Source organism: Podarcis cretensis (assembly GCF_951804945.1).
Source record: "Podarcis cretensis genome assembly, chromosome: 9".
NCBI lineage: Eukaryota > Metazoa > Chordata > Lepidosauria > Squamata > Lacertidae > Podarcis > Podarcis cretensis.
The window spans coordinates 37662388-37673910 of record NC_137178.1 but is presented as its reverse complement, the minus strand read 5'-3'; the positions used below and the strand labels follow the sequence as shown (position 1 = coordinate 37673910).

General features: G+C 43.3%; 1 long non-coding RNA gene across 1 annotated transcript in view; it reads left to right on the top strand.

Moving 5' to 3' along the window:
- The first annotated feature begins 3404 nt into the window (after window positions 1-3404).
- LOC307223522 overlaps window positions 3405-11523 on the top strand; it is a 59163-nt gene continuing 51044 nt past the window's right edge. Inside the window, exon 1 of the long non-coding RNA XR_013842122.1 lies at window positions 3405-3489. This is a non-coding gene — a long non-coding RNA (uncharacterized lncRNA). The remainder of the gene's footprint in view (window positions 3490-11523) is intronic.

Genomic DNA, 11523 nt, shown 5'->3' with positions numbered 1-11523 from the left:
AGGCCTAGAAAAATTAAAAGGCCATTGCCTGGCACTGCAATGGTATCAAGGCAGGCAACATTTCAGATGCCACAACAGAAAAGGCTTTCCCCCGGGCACCTTAGATGCTGGGGTAACCTCTGCTGAAGGACCTCTGCTGAAGATCTCAAGATACGAAGACAAGTACTGGCACTTAGTCCCTTAAAGTCAAAAGCAGCACTTTGAATTGAACATGGAAGCAGAGCTGGAGCCAATGCAAATCTCCTTGGTGCTGTCCCATGGAAGTGGTCTGATAGAGAGTAGGGACAGCTCAGCTGCCCTTGAAGTTCAACCAATCTGTATCTGACACAGGCAATGACAAGCTGGAAGCAACCAACATCAGTCTGAGATCATCAGTCCTCGGGAACAGAAAGAGGAATTGGAACCAGCTACTCATCTGTTAAGTCATTAATTAAACTCAGGAAAGATACAGCAATGCTTCACGCCCCATGAGTAATTAGGAAATTCATCGAAAGCACTTGCAGCATGCTCAGCTTGTCAAGCGATAAACACAGGGTGGGAAGAAATGGGGGAGGGAAGAGGCTCCCACTCTGCCCAGTGACAGACAGCTAATCCACACAGGCTGACTACCCAGCAAGCTTTAACAGCAAGGAGGACTGTTTGTCCTCCTTTCACAAATGGAAACAAGTACTGTTCATATGTCCAACCATTAACAATATGTGGCTAGAGTCCTGAGATATTGTTGAACTACAACTATTGGCCATCCTGGCTATGATTGGATTTGGAGTCCAACAACATCTGGAGGGTCACAGGTTCCCCATCTCTACAGCAAGGGGTCAGAAAGTGTCATATGCGTTTCCTGTCTCCTGGCTACTTAAAGAGCTAGTGCCTTAGTTTATAGAATTGTAGAGTTGGAAGGGACCCTGAGGATCAACTAGTCTAGTGCTTTCCAAACTTTTCATGTTGGTGACACACTTTTTAGACATGTATCATTTTGCAAAACAGTAATTCAGTTTCACTAGCAGACCAGAGGTTAAACGAACCCCTTTCCAGCCACAGGAGGAGCATGGGGAACATGACAAACCTATACACAACACACTAACATGTTGCGACACACAGTTTGGAAAGCTCTGATCTAGTCCAACCCCCTTCAATGCAGGAATATGCAGCTGTCACATACGGGGGATCAAACCTGCAACCTTGGCATTATCAGCACCGTGCTCTAACCAACTGAGCTATCCAGGCTGCCTTCTTCTGCAGCTGTGGACTTCTTTGGAGTAATGAGGTTTCCAGCAATGGGGCATCTCTCCTTCGGGCTCTCTTGAGTCTGTACACAGCCACCAGAATCTAGAAACAGAAGTGTCTCCTTAGGGCTCAGAAGAGGGGCAGCAGGCTCCAAGGCCTGCAGACTCCCAAGAATAGGATTGTTGAATTAGTCGCACACCTTTTTGTGAAGCTCAATGAACACATGTTTCTACTTTAAATGCAGATGCCAGCAGATTATATTGGCTACCAGATGGTAATTCGGAAGGCCAGCTTACTTAGGGCAGCCTTGGGAAGACCTTAATTGCTGCTCTGTATCTCTCTCTGAAGGTAATTTCCTACACAGAAACAAACACCACCAAATCCCTTAATTGGCAGCCCACAACAATAGGCTTGCAGGCAAAGGCAAGGAACCATCACAACAAGCTAATATTTGTGAGGCGGTGTTCAGGATTCACTGAGGTTCAAATAGCATGTTAAGGAAATGTTGGGAGCCAATAGTATGTCAGATTATGACCAGTGATTCCCAGGTTTACATTTCCACTTAACCCAAAAGCTCACTAGTTGTCCTGGGACCAGTTATCACAATTTCTCGAGCTAGCCTACCTTAGAATTTTGTTGTGAAGATAAAATGTGTGAAGAAAGAACTATGTATACAAATGCACTTTAAACAGTAAATAAAAAAACAAGGGCTTTTGCAGTTAGGAATTTGATGGAGAAATGTCATTGAAAATGTGAAATGAACAAATGATTACAGTACTGGGAAAATATATAAACACCCCACAGCTCAATCAGGATGAGAACTGAATAAACATTACTTGCAGGAGCCCCTGGGCATTGGCCATATCCTCAAATCCTGTCAGCTGTCACTTGGAGCTGGTTGGTGGTAGTGAATATTCTTGGTTGGAAATCTCTAGTCCCCTCCCAATTCTGCAAAGAGGGAATGACTACCATGCCATTTTAACTCTGTGGTACAGATAACTCTTCAACACAATTTGTAAAGTTTTATTCATTGCCAACAAAAAGATAAAAATCTCAGGGCATCCTTCTGAGAACAAGTATTGCCTTCAAAATGATTCCTACTACAAGGGACCTCTGGCCCCATGAAGCTATTTTCTCATGACTAACCATTTGGGCAAGTTATTAGAAAAAGCAGAAGAGTTCATTATTATTTTTATCTACTTCATAACTTATTTATAACTGTCCTTGAAAGCCATCAGATAAACTCCTCCGAATGTAAAAGAATTCACCTTAAGCAATGGATAAACATCTCTTCAACTAGAGCAGCTGGCAAACAGGTTGACTCTCTGTAGGGACGTATAGCAACTGAAACAAACTCGGGGGCCTTGTCAGCTCAATTAGCCATAACAGTACAGTTCTGGAGATATTACTCACATGGTATTTTTCTTTTCTTTCATATTGCCAATAGTAACAAGGCTGCTGTGGCAGAATTGTCTTTATGAAAGCTTTCTTTAATTTCCTTTCCCATAACCCATAAGCCAGGCTTCCTCAACTTTGGCCCTCCAGATGTTTTTGGCCTACAACTTCCATGATCCCTAGCTAGCAGGACCAGTGATCAGGGATGATGGGAACTGTAGTCTCACAACATCTGGAGGGCCGAGGTTGAGGAAGCCTGCCATAAGCCATATATATATATATATATATATATAAAAGAATAAGGCAGGCACCCCCAAACTCAGCCCTCGAGATGTCTTGGGACTACAACTCACACCATCCCTAGCTAACAGGACCAGTGGTAAGGGATGATGGGAATTGTAGTCCCAAAACATCTGGATGGCCAAGTTTGGGGGTGCCTAGAATAAGTTAACGTCAGTGGGTGACAGAGACACTGCTTTCCAAAATGCCTAAAATAAACTGACATCTTGCCCCTAAGAGCTGCTGAAAATACTATTATTATAGCCTCCTACATGGCACAGGTAGCTTCTCGAAGCTACAAACATGAGTCTGACCAAATTGCGGAAGGCAGTGGAAGACAGGAGTGCCTGGCGTGCTCTGGTCCATGGGGTCACGAAGTCGGACACGACTAAACGACTAAACAACAACAACAACCTGGCACAAGGGCTGACTTTGGGGGTGGGCAGACACATGTATTGAACCCTGAGCCAGCAAGGAGCCCCAGCTTTCATCCTATTTTTAACAGAGTTCAGGAGTGGAGCCTCCCAGAGGAGGAAACAGAGATGTTCCTTTTTGCAGCTAGCCTGATGCCGAATGGAGGAAGATACTGAGGTAAGTTCGTTTAAGCACTTTTCTCATGTCCACATAATTTCACTCACTCCTCAAATGTGCTGTCTTTATGTAATAACTCATTTTGGGGCTGGCTTTGATATGTTTTACTTGGAAGATCCCTTGAAATAAATGCTTTCTTTCTACTGAGAAAGAATTGTGATATTGCAGTTTCTCTTCTCCCCTCCTTCCCTCCCTCCCCCAATTTTATGTGATCCCTATATAGCCGCTACTGGTCTCCTTGTCATCACTGGGCTGTTATTTATTAATATACAGTAACCATAATGACATGTATGTTATTTTCACTAATATATTCATTTTAACATACACTTTCCCCTAATATATGCATTTTGTAAACTGGTTGGAGAACTTCATTACAAAATTCAGATAAGTGAGAATTTCAAAGGTTTGCTGTGTTTTGGTTCCTATATTGTTGTAGAAAGTGTGCATTTGATGGATTTGACTTTAAATAATCTGAATCAATTTTCTCCTCCACTCTTACCCATTAGCAAGGTTTGTCCTTGGCTGCAGCTCATGGTTTGTGTGGAGAGAGCTTAACCATGAGTTCTGGTTCAGAGTGCCATCCCATCTCTTCTATTACTGTGTCATTTTCAGGCCTTTTCTGTTAGATTTTGGTATCCATTTTGTATCTAGTGCCTAACAAGCACTTTATATCAATCAGTCACTGCTACAAAATATGATAACAATTTCTGGGCTTGCTGCAAGCCACAGCATGAACAATGACTAATCAGAACTATAACAGGAGTGCCACAGGAGTAATTTATGTGATACAGAGGACACCTGCCCATGCACTTTAAACACTGAGTGCTAGGAGCCCTTAAATGGGAGTTCTATTGTGCAGGGGGAACATTAAAGATGGAATGTTGGCTCAGAGAAAGAAAACTATAAGATTCAGCATAATAAACTACTCTCAATTGCAATGCAACTCATGTCACACTTTACAAGAATTGAAAAGCTTTGGAACTCCCACATTAACAAATCAAATAATCAGTAACTCCTTACTGTATTGCCAACATTTAGGTCACAGTTAACTACAAAGGAGGTAAGGGACAAGAAATCTACATCATACAGTGAATATTTGGAATAAACCTGGCAGAGAAGGGATGCATTAATTAGCGTATAATACTATAGCATATTTATGGATATTGCCGAAAGTTAAGTTGCAACCAAGAATGAAATGCTATACCGCAAAAACCTTCTGACTGGGTTTTTAAATGGAGGTCGCAACATTTATTTTGCTTTGAATAGGTAGGTTTATGGTTTATTGTAAATAAAATAAACATGAACCAAATTACCTGCTTCTTTCAGTGCATCTCAGCTGCCATCAAACACAGAAAGTTCTGTCTCCGAAGCTGTTGCAAATTCATTTATACTGTGTGCTTCACTTATGTAGTGATTTATTCCATATTATTTTGTTAGTATCTTAACTCTGCTTGCTGCTGTCTTTCACAGTTTGGGCCTCCATCATCTGGGTTATGAATGCATGTTTTAAATTTAAATTGAGCCTAGGGATGGGAGGTGGAATCTGCCAAACCTAGATTCCAAAGCGGACAAACCTGGTTTGATCCAGGTGGATCATAACCTGTATCTGGTTATGGGTCCACTTCAGAATTCACAGTCTTCCGGATCCCTTTACAAGGCAGCCTAAGGGCCGCAATGCTGCCTCTGTTCATGCAGAGATACTTGTTAGAAAAGCAGAAAGTCCTTCTATGGCTGATCATTAAAGCTTTGTTTCAAAAATTTAGTTGCTGGCACTGATCTGAAATGAAGCTGAATAATGCACCTGGAAGTGCGGAGGAAATATATACAGGTGTTTCAGTTATGTAGCATGCAAAAATAGAGGAGGAAAGGGGCATCATGCTCTGTTTTTCTCCAGTTATTGCAAATAACTTTAGCTTCTCTGTGCCAGAAATTGCTGACCATGGCCTCATATGGTGAATCACATAACTGCAGCCTCATAGGGAAAAATCTTCCAAGTCCAGACTAGTTTTAACTACCCAGGCTGAGCATTGGCTCTTCATGTGTAGGAAGAAGTATAAGAGGGCTCCTGTCTCAGTGGTGCTTTGCTTGAGCAACAAGGTCAACCTGAGCTCTGGTTTGCTCTCGGATCCTACCTCCTGCTTTGCCATCTGACCATGATTTCTCTCTGGCCCTGATCCCCAGTTCCTGCTTTCTTACTGCTACCCAAAGCCAGCACCGGATTTAGGGAGGTGTGGGCAGTCCCCACTCTCACAGGGTGCCAAGCCAAGGAGGGGGGAAATTGAGAAGATCCATGATTGCGAAGATCCATTTTGAGGCAACAAAATTTGCCCTTGCTCAGGGTGCCATATTATTAAGCTATACATTGGTTGATGGAATCACTGGGCTAAGATAACCAAAGTCTGCCCCTGCCAAAGCCGAGCCCTGGTGCTCTCAGCTGTAGCTCTGTCTCCATCCTCTGCATCATTTTGAGGCATGGTTAGAAGTGTAGATTGCCTCCTTCTGAACTACAGGGCATTTCACCCTGGGGAGACCAATTCTGTGCAGCTTACTCTAGTAGGCTCTGCTAAACATTAAGCCTTGTGTCTAACACCCTTCAGGAGGGCAGCATTTAACCAGTGTTTGATGACCTCTGGAGGGAGAAATGGCTAGAGACTTTTTGAGTTTTATTTATGAATATGCAAGCTGAGCATGGGTGGAAGCAGAGTTTAACATTTTACAAACAGCAAATTGTACCGCATATAACCAGAAAGAGGCACTCCTGCATCCCCAAATACCTTTTGACCCAGCCCTCTCTTTGTTTCTGTACACAGAGACCTAGCTTACATTACTCTTAACTGTATTTGTGGAAGAAAGATATGCATTCGCCCATTCAGCAGACCTTCCAGCTATTTCCAATCTATTGAGAAGGCACCAGCAATCTCCTAACAAAAGTAAAGTAAACCCAGGCCTGGACATGGCACCCATTAAGAAACATCACCTTAATATTCCAGGGTGTCAGTATTCCTTTGCCCACCCCAAGACTCTGGCCAGGTATTATTGCCTTAATGCAAACCCGTAGTGATAGGCCTGTTCACGTTAATCTGATGCCAAACCCAATAACACAATGTAAATCTGCTAGACCTCTGTTTTGCATTCTGCTGATGTAGATTATATTAATGTGCTTTTGCATGATCATTCACTTCCCTTTCCTGCCCTGCTCTTGTTGTGTGGTGAAAAGATGGATGGTTTCAATTATTTTCCTAATGCAGTTGTCCATGGCTTAGGTCCAAAATTCCTGTAGCAGAAGCAGAAGATGCTTGCACTCATGCCAAAGGGGTTCTCTAACTACTGCTGCTTCCCCTTCAGCTATAGACTCTGCACCACATTGCACATAGTTTCAGAGAGTCCCTGACTCTCAGGAGGGTTTTAGCATACGTAAGGGAACGAAGCAGGAAGAAGAGTGCAGCAAAGCCCTGTTGCGTGAGCTGAACTCCACTCATCCTTGTTTTTTTTGATACGAGACACTATCTTGCTTAGTGTGCTGGATGATTGCTTGATTTGGCACATGCTCAAACACTGCTCTATTCCCAGATTAATTATTTTACAAGATCCTTTGGCAAACAAGCTCACATTAAACTTTCAGTATCCACACTCCACATTTTCTTCTGCTGAAGGAGCAGCAGCATAGCAAATACTCCCTATGAATAAGGGTACCTTCACATGTGCAGTTTGGAATCCCTACTACTTCCCTCTGTTGTTCTGCCCAGAATGATGGGGTGTTTTTTTTTTAAAGCAACATATCTCCAAATAACCATGCAAGTGAAAAGCTGCATTGCAGCAATAAACCAAAAATGTACATGAGAAGTTGCACAACTTTGAGGCTTGAGAACACAATTTCAATTAAATACCACAGCCTGGGAGTGACTGTGGCTCCAGTACTGTCACATGACCTACAGATGGTTCACCAATGATGGACATTCCTGGACAGAGATAACCTGGCCACAGTACTCCACATTATGATAATCTCCTGCTTAGATTGTTCCAGTGGAAGCTGCAGCTTGTGCCTAATGCAACCATCAGGCTTTTGAGCAGTGATGGAAAGGGTAGTGGCAGAGCAACTGCGGATTCAGCTGGGTGAAGTAGACTATCTAGACCTGTTTCAGTCTGGCTTCAGTCCTATTTTCAGCATGGAAACAGCATTGACCACTCTGACGGGCTACCTTTATTGTGAGATACAGAGAAAGAGTCCTACCCTATTGATTCTTTGTGAACTCTTGGCTGCTTTTGAAATCATAGGCCAGGTTTCCTCAACCGCAGCCCTCCAGATGTTTTGAGACTACAATTCGCAGCATCCCTGACCACTGGTCCTGCTAGCTAGGGATCATGGGAGTTGTAGGCCAAAAACATTTGGAGGGCCGAGGTTGAAGAAGCCTGTCACAGACCATTGTATCTGTTGGTTGGCGGCAACTGTGTTGTTGTGACTCCACTCCTATCTATGGGTTCAATACCAGAGAATAGCACTGGGAGACTTCTGTTTGGCCCCATGGCATTTGTGCTCTGGTCTCACTGGGTTCTATCCTGTTTCCCATGCTATTTAATATCTCTGTGAAACCACTAGGAAGAGTCATCTGAGGATTTGTAATGTAGTGCTGTCACTAGCATGCTGATGGCACCCAGTTCTATCTCGCCATTCCATCTGGATCAGGAGATGCTGTATATGTGCTAGACTGGTGCCTGGAGATGGCAACAGGTTGCATGAAGGCTAATAAAACAATGACCAAATCATAATAAGATGGAGTCACTGTGAGCTATCATGCCTGGGAATTAGGGAGGCAGCCTATTCCGAATGTGGTAGCACTCCTGAAGGAGCAGGTGTGTAACTTGAGGTTACTCCATTAAATGATGCTGTCATTGGAGGCCCAGCAAGAAGTGCCCATTCCCAGCTACAGATGGCCCACTAGCTGCAACTGTTCCTGGGCCAGTTTTGTCTATCATCAGCTATCCATGCTCTGGTGACCTCATGTTTGGAAAGCTGTAATGCACTTGAGGCAAGACTGCAGCTAGTGCAGAACTTAGCCACCTAGATATTTATTGGGACAGCGAGGTGGGAATAAAAAATACTGATTGTAAAAGCACTGTATTGGCTGCCCATGCACTACTAGGTCCAATTCAAGGTGCTGAGAATGGACTATGAAGCCTAAATGAATTGGGGCCCAATTATCTATAAGTGAACCTCCTCCAGTATTCAAACCTTAAGATCACTGAGTGGGTGGGAATCGGCTCATGATTCCCATGGGGATTCATGGTATGGGGGTGCAAAGTAGTTTCTTCTCTGTTGTAGCACCCCAGCGTCTGAATGCCCTGCCCTTGGAGATCCATCTGTCCACTTCCCATGTTCAGACATAATTTGACATTTTTGTTCTCTCGGGTTTTTACAAAGGGAGGTTTAGCTTATTTCAATGTCTCACTGCTGTATTTGTCGGTTTTAATAGCGTTGATTTTTATGGATATTTTACAGTTCTATTCGTTTATTGTTATTTTTATTTGTGTAATGCATTTTTACTTTTGAATGTACGTTGTTCCGGGATCCCCTGGAAGGAAGGGCAATTTAGAAATGAGATGAAATAAGAAAGGAAGAAAGAAATAACGGGATCACATTTTACCACTTCTTAAAGAACTGCATTGGCTGCCTATTTGCTGCTTGGCCTAATTCAGTGTGTTCTGCAGTGTATAAAGCCCTAAATGACTTGGGACCCAAGTACTTGAGGAAGTACCTCCCCAGATATCTGCTGACCTGAGTTCTGAGATCTACAAGGAAGGCCCTATTTGTGGTCCCAGCAACAAGAGGTGGGACTCCCTTCAGACAAAGGGCAGTTGCGGGGGGTGGGGGATACTAACTGTAGTGGGAAGCAGTGCTTACTTGATCTCTTGTCACCAGTGTCACTGCGGCTTACCAAGAGGGACAGGGCAAAGTGGTGGTGAGGATGCCATGGTGAAAATGCACCATTGGAAGCACCAGATTGGCTCTGCTGGTGTATTTGCACTGTGCTGACCTCAGTGCCACCTTGCTCTCCTGCCTCCCACTAAGCTAGAGCAGTGTTAGTAATGGGAAGTCGGTTTGCAAGCCCCCTCCATAGAGGCTGGCCCCTCTCACTGTCCTCGGAGCTTGCTTACCGGTAACCTCCTCTGGCTGATATCCAGACAGACCAGGGAGATTTTGATAGGCGACATTTTCCCAAGCGTGGGTAAAATGCACAACCCTTCCCTCCTGCTTCCGCAGGGGAAAGAAAATAAGTCAGAAATCTATTTACATTATGTTTATTTCTGACATTACAGCACTAGAGAAAAACACGTCCTTTCAGTTCAGTTCTTCCAGCAAGTCTGACAAACTTCCTGAACATGCGCAAACGGAAGGTTTCAAATTACACTCTTTACAAAGACTTATCCAGCCTGTGAACGTCCGGGGAAATTCTTCTTTCCCACAGATAGGCGCATCATGTGATGTCAACAATCTGGCTGTTTGCAGCGGTGATGTTTCCATATACTGACAGGCTCCACCTCCCCTGCTGACCACGACTGAATAAAAATAGCAACATGGGAGAGCAATCAGTTCTAATGTTGCTTTCTTTTAAAAACTGGGCAAAACACAAAATCCATTGCTATTTTCTCAGGCTTGTAAAATACTATTGAGCTTATTGTCTGATCTTTGATTGGCTGGTGCCATCGTTTATTTGTGGTTTGGGGTATATGTCTTGTTTTGGATCTCATAAATTCCCCTGAAAATCAATCTTGACGAAGGGCAGTATTTTAAACAAACAAACAAACAAACAAACAAACAAACAAACAAACACATGCCTTCTGCTGATAAATATCAAAAGTAGAGCAGAAATCCAAAATGCATTGTGTACAACTTCCTTCTTACATTTGGCACCAAGGACAGACATAAATATGGGTTCTGCTGCTGTAATGTAGAAATGTTGAAGGAGCAATGAAATAAAAAAACCACATCCAGCAATTCTGGTAACATATTAGCAATTGCCTGATTTTGCCAGCACACACACACACACACACACACACACACACCACTCTCCAGCCTCTCTCTGCAAGCCATCTTGATGGATCTACTCTCCAGGAGCCATGGCATTAAAGAAGTCAGTAGAGCATAAAGATATTTCCATTTTAGACACTAGGAGGACGCAGAGTTTCTCTAGATAATGTGTTGATGCTTTTCAGACAGCCTGTGAACAACTCCCCTGGCTTATATTGTACTTTCGCAAGGCTGCGTTTACCTTTCTGAAATACCATATTGCTGAAAGAGGGAAGCTATTACTTCCTAGGTGAAAATGCCTTTAGTACCATTAGAAAATGAAAATGCTCATGCTGCAGTCAGCAGCATTACAGAACCACACCAAACCTGAGCCTTGGGATGCTACTTTATTTCTTCCTGTCTGCCTCATCGCAATGGTTCAATGCTGATAACACTAACAAATGATAAACATGTTTTTTTTTTAAAAAAAAAAAAACAACAACTAAAAACTGCATCAGATTAAAATGATCCCAGAACAGGTTTTTCCTCACGAGACCTGCAATCCAGATTTCAAATGGAGGCTCAGGACTGGTCTACTCATTAGCCCCTTTTCTTTAGGTGCAGAACAGGAGAGATGGCAGATCAATGTCTGCTGCTGCCTCTACCTTACCCAGCGAGCCACTTGCTGCTGTCTAGGTCTCTAGGAGCACCTCTTTACATTGCCTGTTGACACTTACTGTGTATATTTTCTAGAACTCTCCTTATTTTTATGGTTGTAAATTGTTTTAAATATTGTGTTTTAATTCTGTAACCCGCCCTGGTACCTTATTTTGCTGAAAGGCTGTGGTGGTGCATTAGAACTATGGAAGGGCCACTGCTCAGTGGCTGAGTGTATACTTTGCATGTGGAAAGCCTCAGGTTCAATCGTCAATGGATTTATAAGTAAGGGCAGGGAAGACTTTGGTCTGAAAACCTGGAGAGCTGCTGCTGGTTAGTGCCAACAATACTAAGCAAGATGGACCAATGAT